The sequence below is a fragment of the Chionomys nivalis genome, chromosome 20, assembly GCF_950005125.1.
Source record: "Chionomys nivalis chromosome 20, mChiNiv1.1, whole genome shotgun sequence".
NCBI classification, from domain to species: domain Eukaryota; kingdom Metazoa; phylum Chordata; class Mammalia; order Rodentia; family Cricetidae; genus Chionomys; species Chionomys nivalis.
The window spans coordinates 57,943,191-57,956,742 of record NC_080105.1 but is presented as its reverse complement, the minus strand read 5'-3'; the positions used below and the strand labels follow the sequence as shown (position 1 = coordinate 57,956,742).

Below are 13,552 nucleotides of genomic sequence, written 5' to 3'. Positions count from 1 at the left end.
TTCATTTCTGCAGTCCAGCATCCAGTTACTTTGAGAAAGAAATCTATGGGGCAGACTAGATTAAAAGCATGCTGAAAAGGGGAGTGGAGAATTCTTCCCAGAGTTTCCTAGAAATGAATACCTTCTCTCCCGAAAAATAATAAAACCTTCGTTGGGAACTTCCTGCTAGTCCTGTTCTTTGGGGTTTCCACTGGAAATCATCTTCTTTTACTACTAGATGCAGCTCCACTGTCTCAAAGGGTTGCCAAAGCCAGATAACAGATGCCTCGACGGTAGCAAAATAATTGCCATTTCAGAATGGGAGGTGTGTATGTAAACACAGGGATCGACTACAAACCAGCATTTCTATCTCAGTTTAGGGAGGAAAATTACCTTTGGGAGCTGAGCCAATATTGACATTCTTAATAATACATTGCCCCTACTTCTAGACAGTATAATCATTTTTAAAACCCTTATCACGGGCAGCTGTGTGTTCCAGGCCTCTGGCTACTCGCGGTGCAGACAGAATGTGTTGGGTAATGGTTGAAATGCAAACATATGTGATTAGCTGATATGCTTTCTATGGCAACTTTTTTATAGATTATCCTGTGACTTCACTGCTAATACAGAAACTTAGATATATAATAAGATTCAAACGTATGTGAAGCACATAGCTGTAATTTAGAAACCTGTGCTGTTTGATGAGAGGAAACACACACTCTGACGAGGGATACAATGAGACTTTAGTCACCATTTGCTTTAGCCTGCCCAGTTGTAAGTGCCGGTGACCAAGCCTGACTTTTAGTACACTAAATTCCTGTGCGTTTCTTCGTCTCTAGGAATCTCAGAGTGCAAGGGGAAGGCAGGATTTCAAATGTCACACCACGTCTCATTGAAGTGGCTGGTGTTTCTCACACAGCATTTTTGTCTCCATCTTGCTAAGTGCAGATGATTCTGGGAGAAGAAATGGGTAGGGATGTACCTCTTTCTATTGTAATCTACAGCCATTCTTGCCAGGGTACATTGTGCTTGGTAACGTTGTTGGATTATTTTCACTAACTAACTTTAAATAGCCACCCCTAACTCAAGACTTGTCTGATTTTATATGTGGGAAGAAAGTTCCCCACATGACCCACCCCTCCTAGTTTCTTGTGGGTATGTCGTGTGAGCATGTGTGTGGTAACGTGGGGATGTGAAGGTCAGAGGACAGTGGTGGGTATCTCTCCTGTCCACTTGGGTTTGGGAGATGAGGTTTCTCACTGGGCTTGCAATATTGGCAATTGTTGGCTGCAAGCCACACAGTTGTGGGGTTTTTAAACTGCACTTGGCTGCTCAGCTGGGTTCCAGGAGGTAGAACTCAGGCCTTCAAGTTTGACAAGCGTTTAAAGACAGACACCATTTCCCTAGCCCCTCACCTCATAGTTCTAATGATAATTCAACAGTTTTATTGAGCCCATTTCGACATTCTCAGATGATCTTCCAAATGAGCTGACTCCCCTTTGAATTGTAAGGGTCTGTCACCTATGTACAAGATATAAAATTTGCACTAAATCCAGAGATCTACAACTTCTCTCTTGCCATGTGGATTGGTGTTGTACAATTTATCCCCATGTATCCAAGAATTAAGCTGGTTACACACACATTTATCCACTTGCCTGTTGGCACCCTGCTGGTTTCTGCGTGTGTGCGTGCACACACACACACACACACACACACAGCCAGAATTAAAAGAACGTCCTTCACTTTTGGCAAAATACGGGCAAGCAAACTCTACAGGGCTGACAGAGAACCAAGTCTTGCAGGCACATCTTGAATTTTGTCCAAGCGAATGAATGCATTACATAGTATCCTGTACATGATCTTAATTTGAAGCCCATTTCAGCATGATCTCGAACAACGAGAGAGACAGAGAGAGAGAGAGAGAGAGAGAGACAGAGAGAGAGAGAGACAGAGAGAGAGAGAGAGAGAGAGAGAGAGAGAGAGAGAGAGAGAGAGAGACTATGCTGGCCTCTGTAGCTTTAAAAGTGGTCACCCATTCCGTCTGGACAATTGCCATAGTCACCAGGACGGGATGGCTTTTGTTCTGGTGGGATGTCCGAGGGAAGCCCTGGTGCAGTGCCTAGTGCCATCTGCTTCCCGCGGTCTTAGAGAAGTCAGGGCGGAAAAGTTTGAGGCGCAAGCCCCTTTCTTGTATCCTAGGCGAAGGAGGCAAAGGAGAGGTGGGAGAAACCCAAGGGAGGGTGGCAGAGCCAGCCTGGGAGGCGCGGTCTCCGTGAACGCGTGAGAGCGCGTGAGAGGGAGGGAGGGACGCGGGGCGCGGCGGGGAGGCGGGAGGGCGCCAGGACGAGGCAACAGTCTCGGTGGCTGCAAGGAAACCCTGAGGGGCCAGAAGGACTGGAAAGGACCGGAGCCCAGCAGCAGGCTGTGAAGGGAGGGGGCGGGGCGCAGGACCTGAAGCTGAGACTAGGCTGAGGCCAGAGGGGCGGGGGCTTCGAGCTGCAGGCGGGTGGAGTCCGGGTCCCCAGCGCATCCCCACCCGTCTGTGCGTGGTGGCTGGGCGCCCAGGAGCAGAGCCGTGTCGGGACCGTCGCTGGATCGCCGGGCACCGGGCTCAGAGGACCGTTCTCCAGCAGGTAGGGGCGGCGGGGAATCCCTCGGATGGGGAACTTGGACGAGCCTCGGTCTGGGATCCTGCAGAGTGTGGAGTCCAACCTTGCAGGGTCCCCAGCGCCTGTCCCAGCTGCCTTGGTGAGCGCTGGACAGGAGCGGGGTTTAGGGCGTGGAGAAGCGGTTTCTCTAGGTTCTTCCCAGCAAGGGATGGCAAAGCCCCTGCCACCTTTGGGATAGGGGAAAGAAGGCCAAAATCAGAATCCTTCTCCGAACTCTGGATCTATGCAGAAGGAGGCAACACTGGCAATTTGTAGGAAGAAGCTGCTAGTTGCCATGGGAGATGCGGAGCTGACACCTTTGCGACCGCTCCTGGGGGGCGGTGGGATGCCACTTCCTCCTCTTCTTTTGGGCATGGAAAAGAGACTTGGGAGAACAAAGATGTAGGCAGGAGTTTGCCAGCTGGTGCCTCTCTCACTGATCCCTCTGACCCCTGGCCTCGACCCCATGTCAGCCCTTTGTTTTAGAGGCCAGGACGAAGTGAGGGGCAGGTCAGTACTTGCAGTGCTTGCCTCCCAGGGCCGCAAAGCCTGCCTTCCCTGGGCTGGGTTAACCCATTTGGGTTGGTGGGAGCTCTCTGTTTAACTAGTCCCTTGGATACCTTCTAAAGGAAACACAGGGGATCTTCAGAGAGTTCTCTAGCTATGTGTACCTTTTCCGCACTTATGGCTCAGGATGGATTTGGGGTCAGTGTGATAAAAATCTTGCGTTAAAGCACTTGCCCCCTGAAGGGGCTATTGGCCGCTACAGAAAACATAAAGGAACCAGGTCAAGTGAGCTCTGGTCGTTGTTGAGAATGCCACAGGAGGGAAGGGTTAGAGACGAGGGTGTGTGCAGGTGTGTGCATGTGCAGGTGTGTGTGTGTGGTGTGAAGCTTTAACCACTTTAGTAGGGCTTTCTTTGAGGGTCTTGGGAAGTCTCTGGTTTCTGCCCAGAGTGACAGTTACCCCACAATATTGTCAAGCGTGCAATGCTCTTGCAGCCTTGTCATGCCTGTCCTGAAGCATTTAGCTTAGAATCAAGAGTAGGCAGCAAAGTCACCCAGGAGATCGTGGAACGAAAGCCAGGCTCAGGAATGGCCACGGCGGACCTGTCTGAACAGAGTTCCTTGTAGCTACCAGGATTGCTTCCCATTTGCTTCCAACACCTTTAAAAGCTTTAAAGGCAGTCTGTCCCCTCTATAGGGAAAGAGTGTTCTGAACGCGTCAAAACTGTTTTAATTGTTCACGTTATGCATGCGTGTGATGGACAGTTAACCTTAGAGTGAATCTGAGGCCAGTGCACGTGGAGACCCATGTGAGCCACAGGATTTACATTCAGTGGACTTTGTGGCAGCCGGGGTATATGTCATTGCTCTCTAGCCAGAATTAATACAGACTCTATTGCATGCCATTAAAGTCATCTGGAATGTAATATTTGTTTACTAGAGGAATAATTACTTTAATCAAAATGTCATCTAGAGAGCCTAATGCAATGGTTAAGTTCATTTGGGTCCCGAGAGAATTGGGGCAGCCGTAATGAAAAGAGCTGATGTGCTCTGTGCACACTTACACTGAAACAGCTGAAAGCGCCTTGCATTGGCACTCTCTTCTGTAAAGAGACCCTCTCCCCACAGTCTGGGGATGCTCTAAGACCAGTACTCCAGTGGCTGCTACGCCGAGTCATTAGTGTTATCTGTGGGCCGTTCTGTACTGTACAGATAAAGGAGTGTCCGCAGAATGGGAGCCCTCTGCAGGACACAGGCCTTCCTTCCATAGTCCATGAGTGTTCCTGAAGGAGGCTATGTAAAAATGGGAACATCTCTGAAGGAAAATTGGTTGGATTCCGCTGCATCCATGCACAGAATTCCCATGGGATTCAGACATGCATGCTGTATTTGTGCACTAATCCTCGGAGGACTTGGGTGGTTTTGTCGGTTTGTTTGTTTTGTGATTGTGTTTAATTACCAGTTGGATGTGTGCAGAGTTACTAGGTCCCACTGTCCAAGTCATCCTGGCGTGTTAGAGTTGTGGGGCGTGGGAGGGGCTTGGTGACAAGGTCCTGAGGGGAGAACCGGCAGGAACTGGATAGAGTTAGATAGAATGGGACGTTGCTCATTTGCCTCCACTGTCCCAGGCATCCTTCTAGCCACTCCCTTTTAATAGACTCTGGTCTGTACACAGTGCAACTCAGGTTTCCTCAAGATTTCCACTGTGCTAATGTGGGCATCAAGAGGACAAGGAAGCTGTGCTGACATAATCCAGCATAGAATTTGATCTTGTGAGTGAGTGAGCAAAAATGCCAGGTCATAAGTGTTTCGCCAGAACTACCAGGTGACAGGCACCAGGACTGTCCATTTTCCCCAGAGGAGCTGAAGGGCCCATCACAGGGACACCTCATTCCCTGATCTGCCTTTCTAAGATCTTCCTTGATCTTCCTAGTTGTCATGCCTGTGATGCAGGCCATGTGTGGTCATTAATTTTAGATTCCCCGATTCCAACCTCTGAATCCCATGCGCTCTCCCTTTGTAGACTTCAGTCAGGGACAATTAGCCACTCTGTTGGGGCTTCTTCAAACTGTGAGCCCACGTGAACCTCTTGTCCCCTAAGTGGCTTCTTGTCTGGTGCGGTCAGAGTGGGGATGAAAACATTTACACATGGTAAGTGATTGAAGCATGCAATAACTTGATTCTGAAGAGAATAGAATACACAATTCAGGTGGAGTTTGGATTTTCTCATGGTGCCTGGGAAGGATAGGATTTCCCTCATGGGACCTGAGAAGGACAGGATTTCCCTCATGGTACCTGGGAAAGATAGAATTTCCCTTGTGGTACTTCGGAAGGACAGGATTTCCCTCGTGGTACCTGGGAAGGGCAGGATGTCCCTATGGGACCTGGGAAGGACAGGATGTCCCTCGTGGGACCTGGGAAGGACAGAATGTCCCTCGTGGTACCTGGGAAGGACAGAATTTCCCTCGTGGTGCCTGGGAAGGGTAGGATTTCCCTCGTGGGACCTGGGAAGCAGAGGATTTCCCTCGTGGTACCTGGGAAGGAGAGGATTTCCCCCGTGGTACCTGGGAAGGAGAGGATTTCCCCCGTGGGACCTGGGAAGGAGAGGATTTCCCCCGTGGGACCTGGGAAGGAGAGAATTTCCCTCGTGGGACCTGGGAAGGACAGGATTTCCCTTGTGGGACCTGGGAAGGAGAGAATTTCCCCTGTGGTGTGTGGGAAGAACAGGATTCCCTGTGTGGTACCTGGGAAGGATAGGATTTCCCTAGCTCACTCTAGTCCTGCAGCCTCGGACTCTGATGATAGGACACAAATATCCCTGGGATGTTTTCCTGTGAGATACCTTTTGTAGGCCACTGAGTCTAAGGAATATAAGCTATGTCCATCCGCCTGGAGTCAGCTCTCCATCCTGCTTAAGCAAGGACCTGTAAGGATTTTCTTAGATGGTAATTCTTGTTACTATGATAACCAGGAAAAGTTGACAACACACCAGGGCATAATTCAGAGAATGTTTAGATTCACATTATGTAATTGCAGCCTAAAGTAATTATACACAATATTAATAATTTCAAAGGCATTGCTATATTCCAGTAGCAAGCTAACACTGTAAATTCTTTGTGCCTTCCTTCCCTTCCTTCATCCTTCTCTTTGGTCCCTGTGATCTTTCTTCTCTCCATCCCTCCCTCCTTCCCTCCCTTCCTCCTTCCTTCCCAAGTACTACCTGCCTGAGTCTCCGCCCTCCTTGTCCTCCCTCAGTCAGTGACTCTTTTTTGTGTTCAGCCTCTGTCTGCCTGCAGGACCCTTCCCTAATGCTCAGTACAGCACCTGATTTCTGATACGCAAACAGACCCCACTTCCTCTCGCTCTGTGTTGCTGCGTTGTGGGACCACAGTTCTCTCATTCGTGGGCTCTGTTCTCCTTTTTCCCTCCCCCACTTTATTTCCCATCAGTCATGGAGACACCAGCGTTTATCTCATGAATATTGCTCAGATTAGTTTTCCCTATTCTGACCTTCCCTGGCTGCCCCTATCTAGGCTTCATCAGTCCCTGCCAGAGCTCAGGAACCAGACCCTCATCCATCTTCCTGTTCTCCTCTTCCCCTCCGAGTCAGGCTTACAGTTGCCAGCGTGATTTGTCTTAAATGCAAATTTGACCATGAGACCACTTGCTGAAGGGCTGCAGCGATTTCTGTTTGCCCAGCGAGTAAACCGCAGGCTCCTCTGAGCTATGAAGTGCACACCATTCATCCACACCTCCCCTGTCTATCGCCTCTCAGATCATCTACATAGCTTGAGCCACGTCCTTTGCTTTATATGGCGACTGGACTGGCATGTTCTCCACAGAGACCTTAGCTTTGGTGACCCCTTGATACTCATTCTTTTGGAGGCTGGCTGTGAGCATCCTTTAACTCTGCTCAGCACATCTTGCAAAACACCTTCTCGAAACACCCAGCACCATCTCCGTTCCTCTCCTGACCTCTCCATGTATGAGAACATCCTTGTCTATAAACTTGGAGCTACTAGGTTGTGCTTCTGTGCTTTTTTTTTCCTGTTCCGTGATCATCACACCCATTTTTTCCTAGGTTGGGTGGGTTCCTTGTGTAGAGGCAACAGGTGTGGGCATTAATGGAAGGAAAGCAGCTTCCAAATTGTAAACCAACCCCGAAAGAGTCCAGACCCGTAGCCTTGACCTATGGGTCCCCATACAACTTCCTGTTTGCCTCTACCCTCTCTGCATCATCCCAGATGCTGCTTGTGTTTCTGACTTCCTCTAGTCCCTGCTTCACACAGAAGTCAGCTTCATTTTACAGGCAAGAAAAGTAGAACCCAGAGCCCAAAGAACTCTGGTTACATGGCTGGTTTGTCTTAGCATCACGCCTGTATGACAATCTCATATTTACCCTGTGCTCTTACCAGCCTTTAAGAGTAAAGATAATAACCTCCTTTAAAATGTCATTCAGGCTGGGCGGTGGTGGTGCATGCCTTTAATCCCAGCACCCAGGAGGCAGAGGCAGGTGGATCTCTGTGAGTTCAAGGCCAGGCTGGTCTACAGAGCGAGTTCCAGGACAGTCAGGGTTACACAGAGAAGCCCTGTCTTTGGAAAGAAAAAAGTACCATGCCAAAAACCACCTGGTGGGACGACACGTGACACCGGCAGGGCATTGTGGTCTGTGACCTCCTGATGGACAGTCGAGGCTGCAGCCTGCATTCTAGGCAACTTGTCCTGATTTTGTCTTTGTTTTTATATGAGACTCTATAGCCCAGGCTGGCCACCAACTCACTCCCTAGCAGAGGCTGGCCTGGACCTTGTGGCATGATCTCTCTGTCTCAGTCTCCCCAGGGTTGGGATTACAGGCCTGGACCACCATATCCAGCTTGCTTACATTTTAGAATTAGAGTGTAAGTTAAAACAGCCCAAACAAAGAATGTGTGCAGATCCTGACTCTGTGGCCTAATGAAATCCTGGAACACCTGCTGTCTGTCCCGAGCCTCAATGCTGTCTGAGTCTCAATCAATGCAGCAGTGAAAACTTAAGCTTACATTAAGGGTAGTTTACTTGGATGTTGGCAGATAGTTGAAAGAAGGGGACAAACTAGACATATAAAAAGACAGTTGTTAATGACTCTATCTGCTCTTCCAGAGGACCCAAGTCCAGTTGCCGGTACCCACGTCGGGCAGCTCACAATAGTCTATAATTCCATTCCAGGGATCCAACATCCTCTTTGGTCTCCATGGGCACACACACATACACACACATGCCATATACTTACACAGACATAAATGAAATTAAAGAAATCTATTTTTAGAGTAATTCATATTGACTGAACTATAAGAAAAAAGATAGGAGCCATGCCATGTTCAAATACTTGATGTGATATCCATACATTAAGATTTTAGGTATCTTCATTTATCCACCCATAGTTCAACATAATACATGAGATTACTATATGCAATTCAGGAGAGCCGACTATCTCACAGTGCACTGAGAGCATGTGTTGTTAGAATGCACAGTTGAAGGGTTGGAGAGATGGCTCACCAGCTCAGAACACTTGTTGTTCTTCCAGAGAACCATAGTTCAAGTCCCAGCACCCATGTGGGGTGGCTCACAACTACCCGAAACTAAAGTTACAGGAGGTTGGATGCCCTCTGGCCTCTGCTGGTACCTGCACATGCATATAAAAACACATAAACCACACACACATAGATAAAATAAATCTTTAAAAATATATGTTTGGATAAATATATATATATATGGATGAGTTCAAACTGTAATATTCTAAATCAAATTATGATGCAAAAATCAGCTTTGAAGTAATTCTTTTCCTAGAAAGAACATATTGAAAGTATTTTAATTTCTTTTTTATTATTGGAATTAGTTCCCGTTTTAAAATTCATCTGGAGGTTGAAGTCCCTGGCACACAACTCTCTGTACCTTTAGTGAACACATTTGAAATATTCAGTAACTCCTGTTAGAATGATAAGTTCTCGCTTGGCCACTCATTTCCTTCTCCATTTAGATTCTCAGTTATTAGCAGCCCAGTGTTGTGTGATTGGGCATCCCTGGGTAGAGATAGCTAGCGCTCTGAGCTCCTGAATCCTGGTTTAAAATGCCTATTAATATTCCTTTTATCTTTTTTATTTGGGAAAGAGAAATTCACTTCAGTGATCTAAAAACCAGCGTAAGACGAAAGGAATAAAGCCTAAGAAAGAGTCATGACCAGTGCTGAGAAAACACGAGTGTAGAGGGACATAGCTAGTATTCATTTGCACTGTGCAGAAGCAACCAATAGGGTCTGGAGTTGACTGAGGAGCAGTACTTCTCAGGGAGGCAGTTCATTAAGGCACAAGCACCTGCATAGGGATGCTTCTTAGAGTTGTCCCCGGTGTGGGATATCCTGTTCCTGAAACAGGGAAGAATCATTGCCTAACGTGACCCACGAGGAGGCAAGCTCGGGTAGAAAAAGGCTTGAGGTCCACTTCTCTCTGAGTGGCTGGAAACCTGGGACAAAACTGCCCAGGCCTTGTCTGTTCAGCCAGGCAGGCAAAATGCTTCCCAGGGCTAAATGCGGGATTGAATGGGAATAAAACATTCAAGGCTTTCCACCAATCTGGAGTCCTGCAGTCTTCAATTTTTGCTATGCCGCCATGAAGAAGAGAATTTATCAATACCTCCTCACCCCTACCTTGGTTTTTTTTTTTTCTGAATGTTATTCATTCTGCAGAAGTCTAGGGATTTACAAAGTTTGAGTAAAATAAAAATAATGAAGAGGCATGCTTTAGTGGGCATGGACCTAGTTCATGAATAGGCACACACTGGTGATGGGCGTGCAGTAGGAATATCAGGGGGATGGCTCTGCATCTCAGCTTGGGTTGAGGGCTGGTGATGGGCGTGCAGTAGGAATATCAGGGGGATGGCTCTACATCTCAGCTTGGGTTGAGGGCTTTGTAATGTTAGAAGAGATAATTATAGAATCATAAGCAGAAATTGTAAAATCAGATAGGACACGAGTAGACGAGCGGCTCTCAAAAGCAAAGCCTTCCCCTCATGGTCACCTATACTGTCAGGAGAAAGTGAAAGAAAAACTGGAAATGCCACTCACTCCCCAGGGGCCACTGTGAAGTGACATTTAGCCAGGAAGTGGCCAGAGACAAAACACGGATTTCTTTGCTATGATCGCCAGCCAGTGGTCAGCTTTCCTGTGCTTGGCCCCAACAGTATAAAGATTTGAGTTGAAGATGATTGTTGTCATTTGACCGTGATGATAATATTGCCATTTTACCACGATGGTAATATTACCATTTGACCATGATGATAATATTGCCGTTTTACCATGATGGTAATATTGCCATTTGACCATGATGATAATATTGCCGTTTTACCACGATGGTAATATTACCATTTGATCACGATGATAATATGACATTTGACCATGGTAATGTTGCCATTTGACCATGATGACAATGCCCCTCCTTTAAAATACCCTCAGGTTAAAGGCAAGAGAGGTACATCTCAGCCAGGACCATTTTCAGGGACTGATAAGGATTTCAGAAATATCAAGAAACTGGGTAAGGCAGGCTTCTATTCTATGCTTTATCAGGAAGCAACCAGAAACTGGGAACTGGTATGTGTATTCCCATGAAACATAAATTATGCAACTATGCATCACAAGGTCACAAACAATGTGTAAGTCTTCCAAGTGTGAAGAACTAGAACTCTGGAAGTCAACGCAAGTGGACTGAATTACATATTTCAAGGATGGGGTTAGACTAAGCTAAGGCTATAGATCACTGGAAACTAATCAGGGATCTAGGTGAATACGTGTCTAAGGCTTGTACGTCTGAAGCATTTCTGGGAGAGTTTGTGGATTTGAGTTTATTGCTGGTGTTAACTAGGAACATATACAAGCATTTCTCTGAGTTCCCGAGTCTGCTCACTGGACCCCTTATCTATATTTATGCCACATTCTACTGCTTTGATGACCGTAGTTTTTAATGTGCCATCAAATTAGGATGTTGTGTAAAGTCTGTATCATTGTAGCTTTGTTTTTCTTTCTATCTTGGGAGCTTGAGGTCCTTTGAGATCCCTTATAAACTCTAGAACACCTTTTCCTGTCTCTAAGAGCAATGCATCTGATATTCTGAGTGGTTGCGGTGCTGCCTGTGTGGCCCCACGCCGAGCAGTGTGGACATTGTAGTTACAGATGCTTCCAGTCCGTGAACATAGAATGTCTTCCCCACACTGATTTTTAATGCTTTTCGGTGGCTTCATCACTAGGAAAATTGTGTCTCTCTCCCTCCATCAACCGTTGACTGAGTATGGCATTTCAGAGAAGAGTGGGATCCCAGGAGCCTTCCCCCTTCCAAACAGAGTGTTGATGGACCAGTCTTGTGCATAAACCACAGCTGCTGTGAGCTCAAGAGTACAACATCCATGTAACAGTCAGAAGTCAGGGGTCCATACTACCCTCCCTAGCCCCTCCTCTGCTTCTTACATTCTTTACACCCCTCTTTCTTGATATTACTCAAGTCTTGGAAGAAGTATGATTGATGGCCTATTTATATCTAGACCCAAATATTTGATTATATATACTGTATACTCATAAGTATTTTGAAATATTTCTTTTTAAATAATATAATTGCATATACTATAGTGAAATTGTGACTTACACAAAATTGTAACAAAATAATGACACTGGCTCACTGATTGGACCAAGAAACAAAATCCACCCATCTGTTGCCTATAAGAAACACAGTTCAAAGGATAGGCACTGGTTTAGAGTATAGAGATTGGCAAAAGGACTCTAATCAAACAGTACCAGGAAGCAAGCAGACCAGCATTGTTATCCTAATAGTTGACAAAAGGTGTCAAACTGAAGCTAATCAAGGTGACTTAGAGGGACACTTCATTCTAGTCAAAGGGACAGCTAACCAAGAAGTCATCACTCATCCAACATACACCACACTCTGACGCACCCAATTCATAAAACAATGGACTACTGCATTTAATCACAGGTGAACGTCAATCCACAAATAGTAGGCGATTTCAGTACCCACTACGTTCAATAGCATCTCTAGGGAGACAGATTTGGGGTGAAAAACTCCCTTAGGTTTGCCTACCAAGGAATGACTTCATTTCATTTCTAAAAGACAGTTTGCCACACATGATGCTGTTGATGGTCAGACTTTTGTTTTGCTCTCAGGGTTTTGGATGTGTGTTCCACTCTCTTCTGACCTCTTCCATTTGTGCTAAGATTCTTAACGATCTTACAGAGCTCCTGTCCGGGGAGCAGGTCACTCCTCCTCTACTGCTTTCTAGACCCTCCCATTTGTCTTTGACTTTTTAAAATGGTTTTTCGAAACTGGGTTTCTCTGTGTCACAGCCAGCACTGGCTGACCTGGAACTCACTTTTTGCAGGAGACTCTGGGGTTAAAGGTGAACACCACTGCTGCCCGGCCTTTGTCTTTGAGTTCTAATAACATGACATGAGTGTGTGAGCCACTTGGGGTCGTGCTGCTGTGGTCTGTGGAGTTTCTTGAATCTGAATGTGCAGGTCCTAAGATTTAGGTTGCCTGAAGTTGTCATTTCTTTAAGCCATCTTCTCTGCCCCTTCTCATTTTTTCTTCATCGGGGCACTCTGGGATGCCCACCATGAATATAAAGTCACATTCATCGAAATCATAAAGTCACCTATGTGCTCCTTGATTTCATTTAAGATGCTTGTTTTTGCTGTTCTGACTCAATAATTTAAATGGATTCAGTTAATAGATTTTTTTCTTGCTTGACTCATCTGCCCTGAACCCCTCTAGTGATATTTTATCCAGGTTTTATATTCTATTTTACGTTTTCTGATAATTTTTTGTTTGTTGACATTCTCTTCTTGTTCAATGTATTGTTTCCATGATTCTTTGACTTCCAATCTGTGTTGTATTTAAGTTCTTTGAATTGTGTTATGATGAGACCTTGTATTCTTTGTCAGGTCACTAGCATATATCTATTTTTGTGGGATTGTTTCCAGACAGTAATCTTACACCCTTGTTTGAGCCCTGAGTCCCCACTTCTTTGCATGCCTTGGAACATTTTTTTTCTAACACTTGGGTATTTGAAAAACTGATGAACATTTTCAGTCTTTGTGGACTGACTCCTTTGAAGAGAAGACTTTCATGTCCATTCTGATGGGTGGTGGGGAATGCTGTGGCTTCTCTTTGCATGGGTATATCTGCATGGTGATTTCTTAGTCAGAGAGGCTTTTCTGTTTCCTTTTTCTGGAAATCCCACACTCCTGCTCCCTCTAGTGCCTTTCTAAGATGGTCACAGTTTTCTGTTACGATCACTACAATCCATGCTTGTTACATTCTGAATGACACCCAATGGTCCAGGGCATGCCACTTTCGTTAGCACCCCAAAGGGGCCTCTATTCTG

At 46.2% G+C, this 13,552-nt stretch overlaps 1 protein-coding gene across 1 annotated transcript in view; it reads left to right on the top strand.

Moving 5' to 3' along the window:
- Positions 1 to 2,490: 2,490 nt before the first annotated feature.
- Myo16 (myosin XVI) overlaps positions 2,491 to 13,552 on the top strand; it is a 420,999-nt gene continuing 409,937 nt past the window's right edge. Inside the window, exon 1 of the mRNA XM_057752554.1 lies at positions 2,491 to 2,612. The gene's annotated coding sequence lies outside the window, so the exon portion shown is untranslated. The remainder of the gene's footprint in view (positions 2,613 to 13,552) is intronic.